Raw genomic sequence first — 13163 nt, forward strand, 5'->3', positions numbered from 1 at the left:
CATAGCTTTTACTATACGGACCTTTGTCGGCAAGGTGATGTCTCTGCTTTTTAAGATGCTATCTAGGTTTGTCATTGCTTTTCTCCCAAGAAGCTAAGTAAACGCAATTATCAGTAGCAGTTAGTGGGGCAGCCTTGCTTATCCGGCTTCCCAGCGCAATACCCAAGATGGGAGAGGCCGCAGTGCTGTTGGTGTGGGTGCAGCAGCAGCAGCAGGTGCATCAGAATGGCTCAGCTGCTGCAGCAACATCACTTTGACCTTGTCTTGGTTACCAGCAGCCACCTCTGCATTAGGAAGCCAGGTAATGAAAGCAACCCCACTCTGCATTGCTGGGAATAATGCACCACAATTTGCAAGGGTCTCCAATGCACGGTAACCAGAGTGAAGTTGGATGCGAGGGTGGTGTTCTAAAAGTGGGTGGGTGGTTGTTGTTTATTTAACACCTGCCCACTTCCTGCTGGGGATTAAACTTTCAGTGACAGGTCCTGTCCCCCAGCACCACATTTGCAGAGGGAAACAATTAGTCTAATCCACTATCTGAGATCAATGGATTATGAGGTATTCCACAGGCCCTGGGGAAATTTTCCTGCTGGTGTGGCTGTTGAAATTCTGGTGGCTTTGTAGAATGCAGAGCTGACACAATTGCTTCCAAGCGCCATCTCTCCCAATGAGCAGAACTCTCTTGCATATGCCCCCCCCCACCCCAGTGCAACGAAGCAGTCTGGGAGATGGCTTGACTGCAAGTAGCAAAAGCGTTTTGTTTTAAATCCTCCTGAAAAAAATTATCAGTATTTTTGTGCTAATTTATCTTCTGATACAGATGTTTGTATGCAATTTTGCCTAATATGCACATTTTTGCAGAACACTTTCCAACAGAATGCATCTTTGTATGTTATTTTCACCGATAGTGCGTGTATTTTTGTGCACATCACTTGGCTAGAGAAATGCAAAATTAATAGAAGTGCTAATTAAGATGGCCTGTGTTTTGACCCACATGTTGTCCCGGAAAATGCAGCTTAAGTAGGCCTGTCTTTAAACAACCAAATGGAATTTCCCCCTGATCTCTATAAACGCAAGCAAGAGCTCATTATTGAGCCAGTAACTGAAATGTGTTGTTACCTGTGGCTAACTGTGAAAACTTCAGTTGGTACAAAATATGCTTGCTAACTGACATGGTACATTGCACATACAGTGGTACCTCAGGTTACATATGCTTCAGGTTACAGACTCCGCTAACCCTGAAATAGTGCCTCAGGTTAAGAACTTTGCTTCAGGATGAGAACAGAAATTGGGCTCCGGCAGCGCGGCAGCAGCAGCAGCAGGAGGCCCCATTAGCTAAAGTGGTGCTTCAGGTTAAGAACAGTTTCAGCTTAAGAATGGACCTCCGGAACGAATTAAGTACTTAACCTGAGTACTTAACTGTATATTATGCCAGTACTGTACTGTGCCATTTTTGGTGGTTTCTGTTTTGGTGGCCCGGTTCAAAGAACTGATTTTGACAGTGCTGTTTTTCTAGAAAAAGAGGTGCTGGAGGTCACCATTAATGCTTAGAATGGCCTCTTAGAATGGCAATGATGCCATCCTGAGAGGTGCCGGAAGTGAGTTCATGTGAGTTCTGGCTGGAGAAAAGCCCTGGGTTTTGACATGGGCGTAGCCAAGTGGGGGGTAGGGGACAACTCCCCCCCAAATCAATACAAATCAATGCAAATATGAGGTTCTACCCCCCAACAAAAGCCTGCCCCCCCGAAAAATCCTGGCTACACCCATGGATCTTGACCTCAGTACTTGAAGGGTCACCTCTCCCCTCAGACACTGGCATCTTCATCTGAGGCCCTTCTTCAAGGGCCCCCTGCCAAGTGAGATAAGGGCCTTCTTGGTAGTGGCACCCACCCTGTGGAACACCCTCCCATCAGATGTCAAGGAAATAAGCAAGTATCTGACTTTTAGAAGACATCTGAAGGCAGTCCTGTTTAGGGAAGCTTTTAATGTTTGATGTTTTATCACATTGTTGTTGTTGTTGTTCTGTTGGGAGCCACCCAGAGTGGCCGGGGAAACCCAGCCAGATGGGCAGGGTATAAATAATAATGATAATTATTATTATTATTATTATTATTATTATTATTATTATTATTATATTTTTTTATTAGCCTCTGAGGGAAGTAGCTTTATTTATCAGTGGCATCTTGGTAGCTTCCCATATTTAGCATCCAACACTCTCTCTTTCACATACACACAAAGCACAGCTCATTCTACCTCTGTGGTAGGTGATGCAAGCAGCAGGAATTTCGAAACTTCCTCTCCCTGCAACCTCTCTCTTCTGTCTCCCCACACTCCTTGGTTGGTTTAGAGGCTAATCACCTAGGAGTGGTGGGTCCCAGAGAACAGGTGTGGGGTCTGGCTAAATGGGAAGCCCCTAGACTGGAAGTTCCCTTCTCTGCCCCTCGTATCACCCCACTGATGTTTATTACTGGCTGCTGCTAACTACAGGAGCAGCTGTGGCCTTTTTGACTCACCAATATAGATCTCTGGGTATTCATATCTCAGAAAAAATATTGCATGACTGTTGCCTCAGATACTGTGACTATTCCACTCGCCTCTCTCTACCACCTCCCCACACCTTTTAGTCTGAGGCAACTGTGAATTTATTCAAGCAACTTGCTAATATATTGACATAGAGAACTCTGACGCACACAGGCAGTTGCCTCAGCCTCACTTCATAATTAAATCGATGTCTGCATCTTAGTCCATAGGGCAGGATGCCTCAGGGGAGGACTCATAAATAATGTTAAGGGCGCCAAGACCAGTTTTAAAACACAAGCTAGGTGGTTTTATGAATTTTATCAGCTATGCCAAACATCAAGCTATTTCCCGGTCTGGATCTTGAATAGCTTGAGACCAGTCATTCAAACTGCAGTGCAATAAAATACAACATAAGAAACAAAAGTGTTAAGTTGTGGGTGAACATATCAGACGACACAGCGATTCTTCAAACAGCTCTTGTTTATTCACAGGCCAGGACAGACCTGAACTGAACTGAAGGGTTCAGTCAGCCTGCTTATATAGAGCTCCAGTACAACGTAACTGTAACAATTTTCTAAAACTATCCAATCACTGAAAGTCACTTTCAATCCCTTATTTGCATAACTATCTACAGTATCCCCCTGCTGGCCCAGGGTGAGAACTTCAGTACATAACAAAAAGAAAAAACACAATTAACACCAACACCAGTGGTTAATGTAATGGATGTGCTATCTCCCATCTTCACAAACATGTCACCAGCTGAATGCAGACCTTGGAGGTTCTGGGCTCGTACTTCACTCTTCCAAATGTGGCTTGCCCTGTTTTAACGTTGCTTCTGATTGGCTATGGCAAATGTCACAATAACTGAACGCTACATATAGATGCAGGGAAAGACGTTCCCCTAAAGATTAGGGTGGCCGCATAACAGTCACCTCCAGGCTTGATTATTGTAACTTGCTGTACGTGGGGCTGCCCTTGAAGCTGACCCAGAAACTCTAGCGGGTGCAGAATGCCGCAGCGAGGCTCCTCACGGGGTCCTTGCCGCGGGATCACATTCATCCAGTGCTTTCCCAACTGCACTGGCTCCCGGTGGAGTACAGGGTCAGGTTTAAGGTGCTGGTTTTGACTTTTAAAGCCCTATGCGGCCTAGGACCCATGTACCTACTGGACCGCCTCTCCTGGTATGCCCCGTGGAGGACCTTAAGGTCCACAAATGACAACACTTTGGAGGTCCCAAGTCGTAAGGTGGTTAGATTGGTCTCAACTAGGGCCAGGGACTTTTCAGTACTGGCCCGACTTGGTGGAACGCTCTGTCACAAGAGACTAGGGCCCTACGGGATTTGACATCTTTCCGCAGGGCCTGCAAGACAGAGCTGTTCCACCTGGCCTTTGGCTTGGACTCAGTCTGACCCCTATGTTTCCCTCTCCTTATGGTTTTCATCTATGGGCCACTTTTGAAGTGAGGCTGCATTTTAAATTGTATTTTAAATTGATGGTCCCCCCCCCCATTATGTTTTTATTGTAATTTTACTGGTGTTAGCTGCCCTGAGCCCGGCTCTGGCCAGGGAGGGTGGGGTATGTATGAATAAATATTATTATTATTATTATTATTATTATTATTATTATTATTATTACCCCCCCAAAAAGAGGAAATATGTCACTAAAAAAAATAACACAACAGGACGCAGATTTGCATAGCATTTGCATATGATAATTCACGTGAAGTCCGGATGGTGGTAGCATGATAAAGGGCCTTTTTTGTAGTGGCTCCCTGCTTGTGGAATGCTCTCCCCAGGGACGTTTGCCAGGCGCCTTTATTATATAATTTTAGGTGCCAGGCGAAAACGTTCCTCTTCAACCATGGCTATTAATAACCTACAGCATCTTAATTACATCTGTGGAAAGGGGGTGTTTGTTGTTTTAGTTTAATTATTTACTATGTTTTATCTTGTATTTTATTCTGTGAACTGCCCCAAGATCTTTGAAAGGGCAGTATATGAATAAAATACACACACACACACACACACACACACGTGTGTATTGTTGCAGAGTCTGAAATTATTTTTATGATCTAACTAAAAATGCGCACCTCACCATAGCGGGCGAGGTTGTGAGTCTTTGTAAATTAGGACATGATCTACAATTAGATTAAATCATCCTTCCTGATAGTTGGTTTGCACCCCAGTAAGATGTATCTCCTGTAGAAAGATGCACTTCTATATTGTTCTGTTTTCAGAAGAAGCCTGGAGCATGAGAACAAGATTAATAGGCAACCGATTTGGTTTCTAATACCACCCCACCCCCTTTTAAGCCATGCAGAAGTTAAAACCATTTTATCCTTTAATATTTCCACTAGTATCACAGTTTGTAGTTGATGGCTTTACTCAGCTGGCAGTTACTCCTACATTGTAAATATTTCCAAACATATTTCTAATCTTATATATAGCCCTCATGCTAGTTCTTATATTAAACTTTGAGATCCAATAGTGTTAAATTGCTGTTCTAATTTCAGAGCGGCTTTCCTCTGTGGTGCAATGTGGGTTTTAACATCGTTCGCCTTGTTTTATGAATCTACTCTTGAGCGCCTCATTGTTTCATCCATTTGCGTTGTCTAATCTAATCTAATAGTACGTTCTTGCCAAAACATTTTTGTGTGATCTGCGTAACGTGAAAAGATGCCAGAATGCTACTTCTTTCCATTTAGCATGTGTGCGTCTTTTTAAAATAAATTAATCAATATTAAATTGTTATCCAACACATATTTGATATATAGCCTCCCTAGAAATACATGTGGGCTGAGGTACAGGTATAAAAAAGGGAAAAGAAAAAGAAAACAAATCATAATACAGTGGTACCTCGGGTTAAGAACGTAATTTGTTCTGGAGGTCTGTTCTTAACCTGAAACTGTTCTTAACCTGAAGCACCACTTTAGCTAATGGGGCCTCCCGCTGCCCCCGCGCTGCCACTGCGCAATTTCCATTCTCATCCTGAAGCAAAGTTCTTAACCCAAGGTAATATTTCTGGGTTAGCGGAGTCTGTAAGCTGAAGCGTCTGTAACCTGAAGCGCCTGTAACCCGAGGTACCACTGTAGAAATATACATAATACAAATCATAATACAACTGGCATATCCATGAAGCAACAGAAAAGGGGTGGAGCAACAGAATTTTTCTGGGACCAGGCCTTGGGTAGGTGTAGCCAACTTTGTGGCGAAATTAAATAATAATAATAATAATAATAATAATAATAATAATAATAATAATACCCCACCCATCTGACTGGATTTCCCCTGCCACTCTGGGTGGCTTCCAGCACATATAAAAAGATAATAAAATGTCAAAAATTAAAAACTTCTCAGTACAGGGCTGCCTTTTTCTAAAAGTCAGTTAGTTGTTTATCTCCTTGACGTCTGATGGGAGGGCGTTCCACAGTGAGGGTGCCACTACCGAGAAGGCCCTCTGCCTGCCTCCCTGTAGCTTTACTTCTCACAGTGAGGGAACTGCCAGAAGACCCTCAGAGGTGGATCTCAGTGTCCGGGCTGGAGACGCTCCTTCAGGTATACTGGGCTGAGGCCTAGATGGTATGGCTCCTCTGGGAGGGTCTCGGTGTGCTGTATGGTGCTAGAGGTCGTTAACCTAGCCATCTTTATTTTTCCATGGATGCTGTCCAAGACTAGCAATATTTCCACCTAATTGAGAAGAGGAAACGATGAGGATGTCGCATCTTTCCTCAGATTAGGGTTCCACATGAGCGAGGAGTCAAACAGAGCTCCTCCGGCACTGAAAATGTGTGAGGGAACGGCAGACTTACCCAGTCCAGCAAGGAGCTTTATCAGAGCTCAAGCAAGACAGCATCACCCAAGAAAAAGCTAGTGATAAGTCTGGCCTGGGAGGAGTCCTGACTGGAGGACCAGATAGAGAGAGCTAGAAGCCACATTCAGTTACCCCATCCCTGCTTGGCACAATTTTGTCTCTTATTTTTCTTCTCTCTCTCTTACCATCATCCTTCTGTGGCAAGCCAGAAGTGTGTGTTGAGTCCAATTTAGTTGCAGATGGCAAGCTATTAATTATTATTTTTTAAAAAATGGCACATCGAACTGGATTCTCGTAGATTCGGATCTCCGTGTTACTTAACAATTTATCTCGACTCCCAAATGTTGAAGTCTGTACAGGGAATGTTTATGCTCAAAGTAAGGTCCTGGGTGTTGCAGAAGTTTCTGGGGACTTTTAATTTTTTTATTAAAGGAAAACTTTTTAATCTGGCTATTATTTCCTTTGATTGCTAATACGTTGACCCTTCGTGACACCTGCTGCTTGTTCCTGCTGAACTTTAATGCTGATCAGAGTAAAGAACACTATGGTTATTTGAAAAGGCAGGCTGTAATGCATTTCAGATTAACAGCGAAAGAAAAGCTATTCAAGAAGGCAGAGGTTCACTATGCCATAGCGCACTCTGTGCTGCTTTTCTTATTACGAGTAGGGGGGAAAAAACCCGAAATGAGAATAGCACATCTTTTAATTTCCTTCCACTATTACCTCTTGATTTGCATTCAGGTCTCCCAGAAGAAATACCTCTGAATTCAGAAGAAGGCTATTTAAGCTGCATGGTGTTTAAAAAATTGCTGGAAGAGGTTAAGGTACCGTATATTATGCAGTTGACCTTACTAAGAAGCTATGTTAACAATTTAGAGTTATAATTTTCTCCAGTTACATTTTGTTAAAATATTTCTTTTTTTCCTCCTCATTTTATTTTTTCATAGCAAAACTCATTATCCCTTCTAGGTACCCCTGCAGGTTAAACCCTTCGATTTTTATCTTAACTTGTTTTGTTAGCTTTTTAAATGGCATTAAAAATTATATGAAAAGTTATTTGACTCGCAGAGAATTATCTGGTCCTTTTCCCTTTCAGCGGAGTGAATTATTTTGTTTTGTCTTTTCATCTCCTTTCATTGCCAGGACCTAGCAGCAGACAGTATCCTCTAATACAGTAACGCAGTGTTTCCAGGATTATTATTTTTTCTTCCTTTTTTTTTTTTACTCTTAGGGACTGAGTAAAAAGTGATTTTTGCCTCTCAGTTAAAAATAAAATAAAATGGGATACTATTAGAATGAACAAAAGGTGGGAGATTTAAACATCCGCCCGTTGCTACTGTCCCCTTCCTGGGCTCAGGGGTATTGTGGCAATTCCAAGCATTTTTTTGGATGAGGCTGGTTTTCTGGATTTATTTCAGTGGAGCATTAGATCTAGATTTTAATGCCCTGATGGATATCTTAGACCGGAGACAAGAGAGTGTGGCCCTGTTGTTTCTTCTCAACAGGGAATTGGAGGCGCCATTTTAAGGTGGTTCCATTCCTTCCTGGATGACCAATTCCAGAAGATGGTAGCATTATGCTATAACATGAAAACTAGAATTGTAGGGTTAGAAGGGACTGTGAGAGTCATCTAGTCAGGATTTTTTTAAAAGTCCTTGACATGTACATCTTTTATTCTTAACAGCTAGACAAAATAACTGAAGTCACATGTGGAGATTTTGGGGTAAAGTGTTATCAATATGCAGATAACGTAACAGCTTTATTTCTCTTTTTCAACTGGTTTGGGTGACGCAGTGGGCAGGGCCATCTTTACACGTAGGTGCTAGGGGTAAGGGGCACCCGGGCGCCGGGCTCTCAGGGGTGCCAGGCCAAGAGTCTGGGGCCCGAGAGTTGAGTTCAGGGAAGAGCCCGACCGTCAGCCAGAGCACTGCAGCGGGCTCTTCTGCTTTGGGCGGCTCTGCATCGCAAGTTCGGGGACAACTGAGTCAGTGAGATGCTGAGGTGGCCAGTGAGCTCCGCCCTCCTGCGCACCTGGGACTGGGCAACCTGGGGGGGGCAACGGATCTTTGTACCCCAGCACCGCATATGCTTAAGACAGCCCTGGCAGTGGAACTACTAAAATAGTGCTTGATCATGGGCTGAGATGGAAGTGATGAATGCCATTTATTATGCTTTTGTATAGGACTGCACTCCCTCCAGTGTGCTTGGCGGTTTGAGAGGGTGCTCCCTGAACCATCTCTGTCACTTGGAGGCACAGATTTCTCCTGTTGAATGGAACACCTTTTACCAGTTTAGGTAGGCTGACTTGTCAGCTGCAGTCCTATCTGGACAAGAGACAGCATGGTCTCAGTGATTCTTGCTCTGGTGTTTAAAGTGGTAGCTACCTCGGTTTTCGAATGTAATCTGTTCTGGAAGACTGTTCAAGTTCCGGGTTACTTCTGGGTTTTTGGTGTACGAAAACTAAAACGTTCGACTTCCAAGATGTTCAAAAACCAAGGTACCACTGTATAGCCACTTTCTCCTGGAATCATGCTTTGAGGCTCAACAGTGCAGGAGATGAAACTTGGTATGTTGTTAAAGCAGTTCCATGAACTTCAGAGCTTCAGACTCTTGATGCATGTCTTTCTGTTGCAGACAGATATACTGTCTGCTTTTGAACAAAGAGGAACAACGTCTGCAACCAGATCTTCCTCACTGCCCACAGCGGAAACCCAAAATTCAGCTTTCCCGTTCTGCAGATTGCAATTGAAAGCCAAGGAATGCATGGGGGTCTGGATCCCAGCTATGGGCTAGTATCCTCAGTTTTCCACGTCAAAAGTTTCCAGAAAACCCACATCACTGAATGCAACTGATTCTTTCCAGATATGCAATGGATCTCTACCAGCTTCACTATATACTTGGTTGGCTCCGGGGGCTACACCACAACAAGGGGGGCTGCTGTGATGAGCCCTTGAGGGCATGGGAAGTGGATGGAACAACTGTGGGTGCAGATCTTGGTGGTAGTAGCAAACATTCAAATGAGAAATGGAGAAGGGTTCCATGTCAACATCGGTAGAATGTGGGCCAGTCGTCCTAAGAGATAGGAAAACACCATTCTGAAGGAATGGGTGATTGCCTCCATTGCCGTTGGCCAATCAGGGTTCAGATCCCTGAATCCAGAGTGGCAGAGACAGGCGCCACCAGGAGGGTAGGACCCAAACCAAGGCCTCAAGTTGTCAGAAAGGAGGTTCAGACTAAACATCAGAAAGAACTTACTGGCAGCAAGAACTGTTTGACCGTAGAATGGACTCCCTTGGTAATGATGATTATGAGTTTACGCTGTACAAATATAATTCTGAATAATAAAGCATTAAAAAGAAAGAAAGAAAGAAAGAAAGAAAGAAAGAAAGAAAGAAAGAAAGAAAGAAAGAAAGAAAGAAAGAAAGAAAGAATGGACTCCCTCGGACTGATTGTGGATTCTCCTTCATTGGACGTTTTTAAGCAGAGGGACGCGGGTGGCGCTGTGGTCTAAACCACAGAGCCTAGGGCTTGCCGATCAGAAGGTTGATGGTTCGAATCCCTGCTCCTGCCCACCTCACAGTTCAAAAGCACGTCAAAGTGCAAGTAGATAAATAGGCACTGCTCCGGCAGGAAGGTAAACGGCGTTTCCGTGCACTGCTCTGGTTTGCCAGAAGCGGCTTAGTCATGCTGGCCACATGACCCGGAAGCTGTCTGCGGACAAATGCCGGCTCCCTCGGCCTGAAAGCGAGATGAGCACGCAACCCCAGAGTCATCCGCGACTGGACCTAATGGTCAGGGGTACCTTTACCTTGGATGACCATCTGTCATGGATGCTTTCGCTAAGATTCCCACATTGCAGGGGTGTGGACTAGATGTCCCTGTCTGTGCTACAAAAAGGATGTAGGGAGACAGTGAGGCACCAAGAATGTGGATACAAAACCCATGCTTAGTTATTGAATGAAAAGCATGGCATCCATTTACCACAAGACGACCAGGCAACTGATTACAGCAAGATTGCTGTACCCTACAAATGGGAAACACTTTGAATGCTCAAAAGGGCTTCAGTCTTCACTGTATCTTTCCTCTTTCTCGTGATATTCTTTCTTAAGCTCTGACTTCTAGCAACAACTCTCTCTCTCTCTCTCTCTCTCTCTCTCTCTCTCTGTGTGTGTGTGTGTGCGTGTTTGTGTGTGTGTTAAAGGCATACTTAAAATTTGCTTTAAAAGATGCAAATTGTCTCATCTTTGATAGTGGATGTTGACATGAAATCTAATGAGGGAAGATATCAATTGTCATAAGCGTTAATTTAAGCTGTTTATTTTATCATCAACATGTAGCTCCTTTGAGACCATGGGGGGTGGCTTGAGTAGCGCAAAGGAGAAGACTGTTGTTTTCAAAAGCAGCATTAGTTTGATCATTTATAAATTCCTGCACGCCAGCTGCGTGCCTAGATTATTCATGCTACTACAATTAATACCATTAAGGAGGAAACACAGGCGTCCTTGGGAGACTATTGCTGAAAGGTGTCAGATCTTAAACCAGGTTCTGTTGCTCCGCGTAAAATATAACCAGAAGTTGCTTCTGTGATTGTATTGTAAACAGCTGTGATCCACCCTGGGCCCTTCACGTGAGGGGCAGACAAAAGCCAAATTTAAAACAACAGCCACTGACGCTCTGTCTCCACTAATGAAAAGCTAAGCGAAGCACCCATTTGTGGGACAAGTATAAAGGAAGAATATAGCAAGGCTCATTTTAAAAGGGTGAAATGAGGAGGTTTGTAAATGTGTCTTTACTCTTTCCAGGTTTGAAGAAGACTCTTCTTCGCCCAAACCCAGCCCTACCATTCAGCGGAGTGAGGCAGCCACCTCAGGCAGGAAGCCAATTTGGGGTGTTGTGAAAAAGTACCAAAATGGTTCGTTATTTCAATTTTCCTTGTTTTTGGACTGCTGGGGGAGGTGAGGTATTTTATGTGGGATTTTCTGCCTCACGTGCCAAAATAATTTGGGTACTATGTAGGGAGGTATGAATATATAGATTTCAGATACTCGTTTTTCCAACCATAAGTTCAGTTCTCCACATTGCTACATCGGTTTGCAATTTATTTATTTTTTTTAAAGCCCTCACCAGAATTCATGAGCATTTTAGTGCGGATTTCTCTAAAACACACCCATTTTTTCTATGTGATTTGGGCTTATATACACACCTTTGTTGTTGTTGTTTAGTCGTTTAGTCGTGTCCGACTCTTCGTGACCCCATGGACCAGAGCACGCCAGGCACTCCTGTCTTCCACTGCCTCCCGCAGTTTGGTCAAACTCATGCTGGTAGCTTCGAGAACACTGTCCAACCATCTCGTCCTCTGTCGTCCCCTTCTCCTTGGGCCCTCAATCTTTCCCAACATCAGGGTCGTTTCCAGGGAGTCTTCTCTTCTCATGAGGTGGCCAAAGTATTGGAGCCTCAGCTTCAGGATCTGTCCTTCCAGTGAGCACTCAGGGCTGATTTCCTTCAGAATGGATAGGTTTGATCTTCTTGCCGTCCATGGGACTCTCAAGAGTCTCCTCCATACACACCTTTACAAAACAATTTTCACAAATATATGCATTTATATGCACACTTTACCCTCGTGCATGCATTTTTGAATACGCCAGTTGGAAAACTGCACTGCAAAATTTGGAAAAAGTCTGTTCCAGTTCTCATTTTTTTCAGAAAATGTAAGTTAGGTAAGTTTACCTTAAAATGCAAACTGAATCAAATGCCCCTCCCCCTTCCCCTACGTTCCTTAACTTGGACTATGGGAAGGGTAGCAAAGTGTCTTGGGCCAGCCCTGAGACTGAGGAACACCACCCTTTGCACTAGCTCAGTGAAAACACTGGTTTCTAAAAATCTGGAGGGAGTTTCCTTTCACAATCAAGAAACCTCGGCCTGTCAGTTGTACACCCACCTTCTCATTTTATGCCAAGCTGATGACTAAATTCCAGGATTACAGCCTGGTATGTTAACGTGATTTTTAAAGGGTGGGGACATGCCCCAATCTGTCGTTTGAAGAGAGACAATCCCTGCCTAAGTTTAGGAGGCTTTCGAGAGCATTGTTTTCCTCTCTTGCCTATCCCAGCATGCTGCATTAAACCCTTTGGACTCACGTAACACATATGAGTAGGTTGCCCTTCGTCGAGTTGCCTCTACTTGTTTGCTGGAGTTGAGAAAGCCATTTCTACGCAATGCCCCTTGAATTCTTCTCTGGGTCCTTTTCACCTTCAAAAAGGCAGACCGCTTGTTCGTCGAGCATTCATCCTGATTTGCTGACACGAAGTTTATGCTGAAGTTGGATTATGTCTAGTTTTTGTTGCGCATTCATCCCGATTTGCTTGAAGGGTGTTCAGATGCCTTCCTTTTGGCTGTTTGTTCATCCTACGCCTTTCTGTGTATTTGCTGCGGACCACAAAGCACCCAATTCTTTTATGAAGTGGATTTGTCTTGCAAACCTAAAGTTCCAATGTGCTTGAATGCCTTCAGTCTAGTGAAGCCCAAACTCATAGGAAGGCAAGCCAGACCAATGGTCCATCTAGCTCAGAAGTATCTGTGCTCATGGGCAGAAGCTTTCCAGTCCAACCTAGAGATACTACGGATTGAATCTGAAGCTTTCTGGCATGCAAAGTCTGCTCTATCATTTGTGCTATAGTCCAGCTATTTCAGTGTCAAATAGGAGGTTTGCTGAAAGGGAGAGAGGAGGGAAGTACTCATTGAATGCATAATAGCAAAGTTCAACTACTGTCTACGTTGGGCAAAGATAGTGTCTATAGTAATAGATCAAGGTGCAAATAACAGGCGCTACCGTT

General features: G+C 43.9%; 1 long non-coding RNA gene across 1 annotated transcript; it reads left to right on the forward strand.

The window, feature by feature from the left end:
* The first annotated feature begins 2934 nt into the window (after positions 1–2934).
* On the forward strand, positions 2935–12809 carry LOC310691265. The gene is made up of 3 exons (XR_014518433.1): positions 2935–6074; positions 7072–7154; positions 11133–12809. It is a non-coding gene; the product is annotated as an uncharacterized lncRNA (long non-coding RNA).
* Positions 12810–13163: the final 354 nt, after the last annotated feature.

This window comes from Podarcis liolepis (assembly GCF_965112155.1).
Source record: "Podarcis liolepis genome assembly, chromosome: 1".
NCBI classification, from domain to species: domain Eukaryota; kingdom Metazoa; phylum Chordata; class Lepidosauria; order Squamata; family Lacertidae; genus Podarcis; species Podarcis liolepis.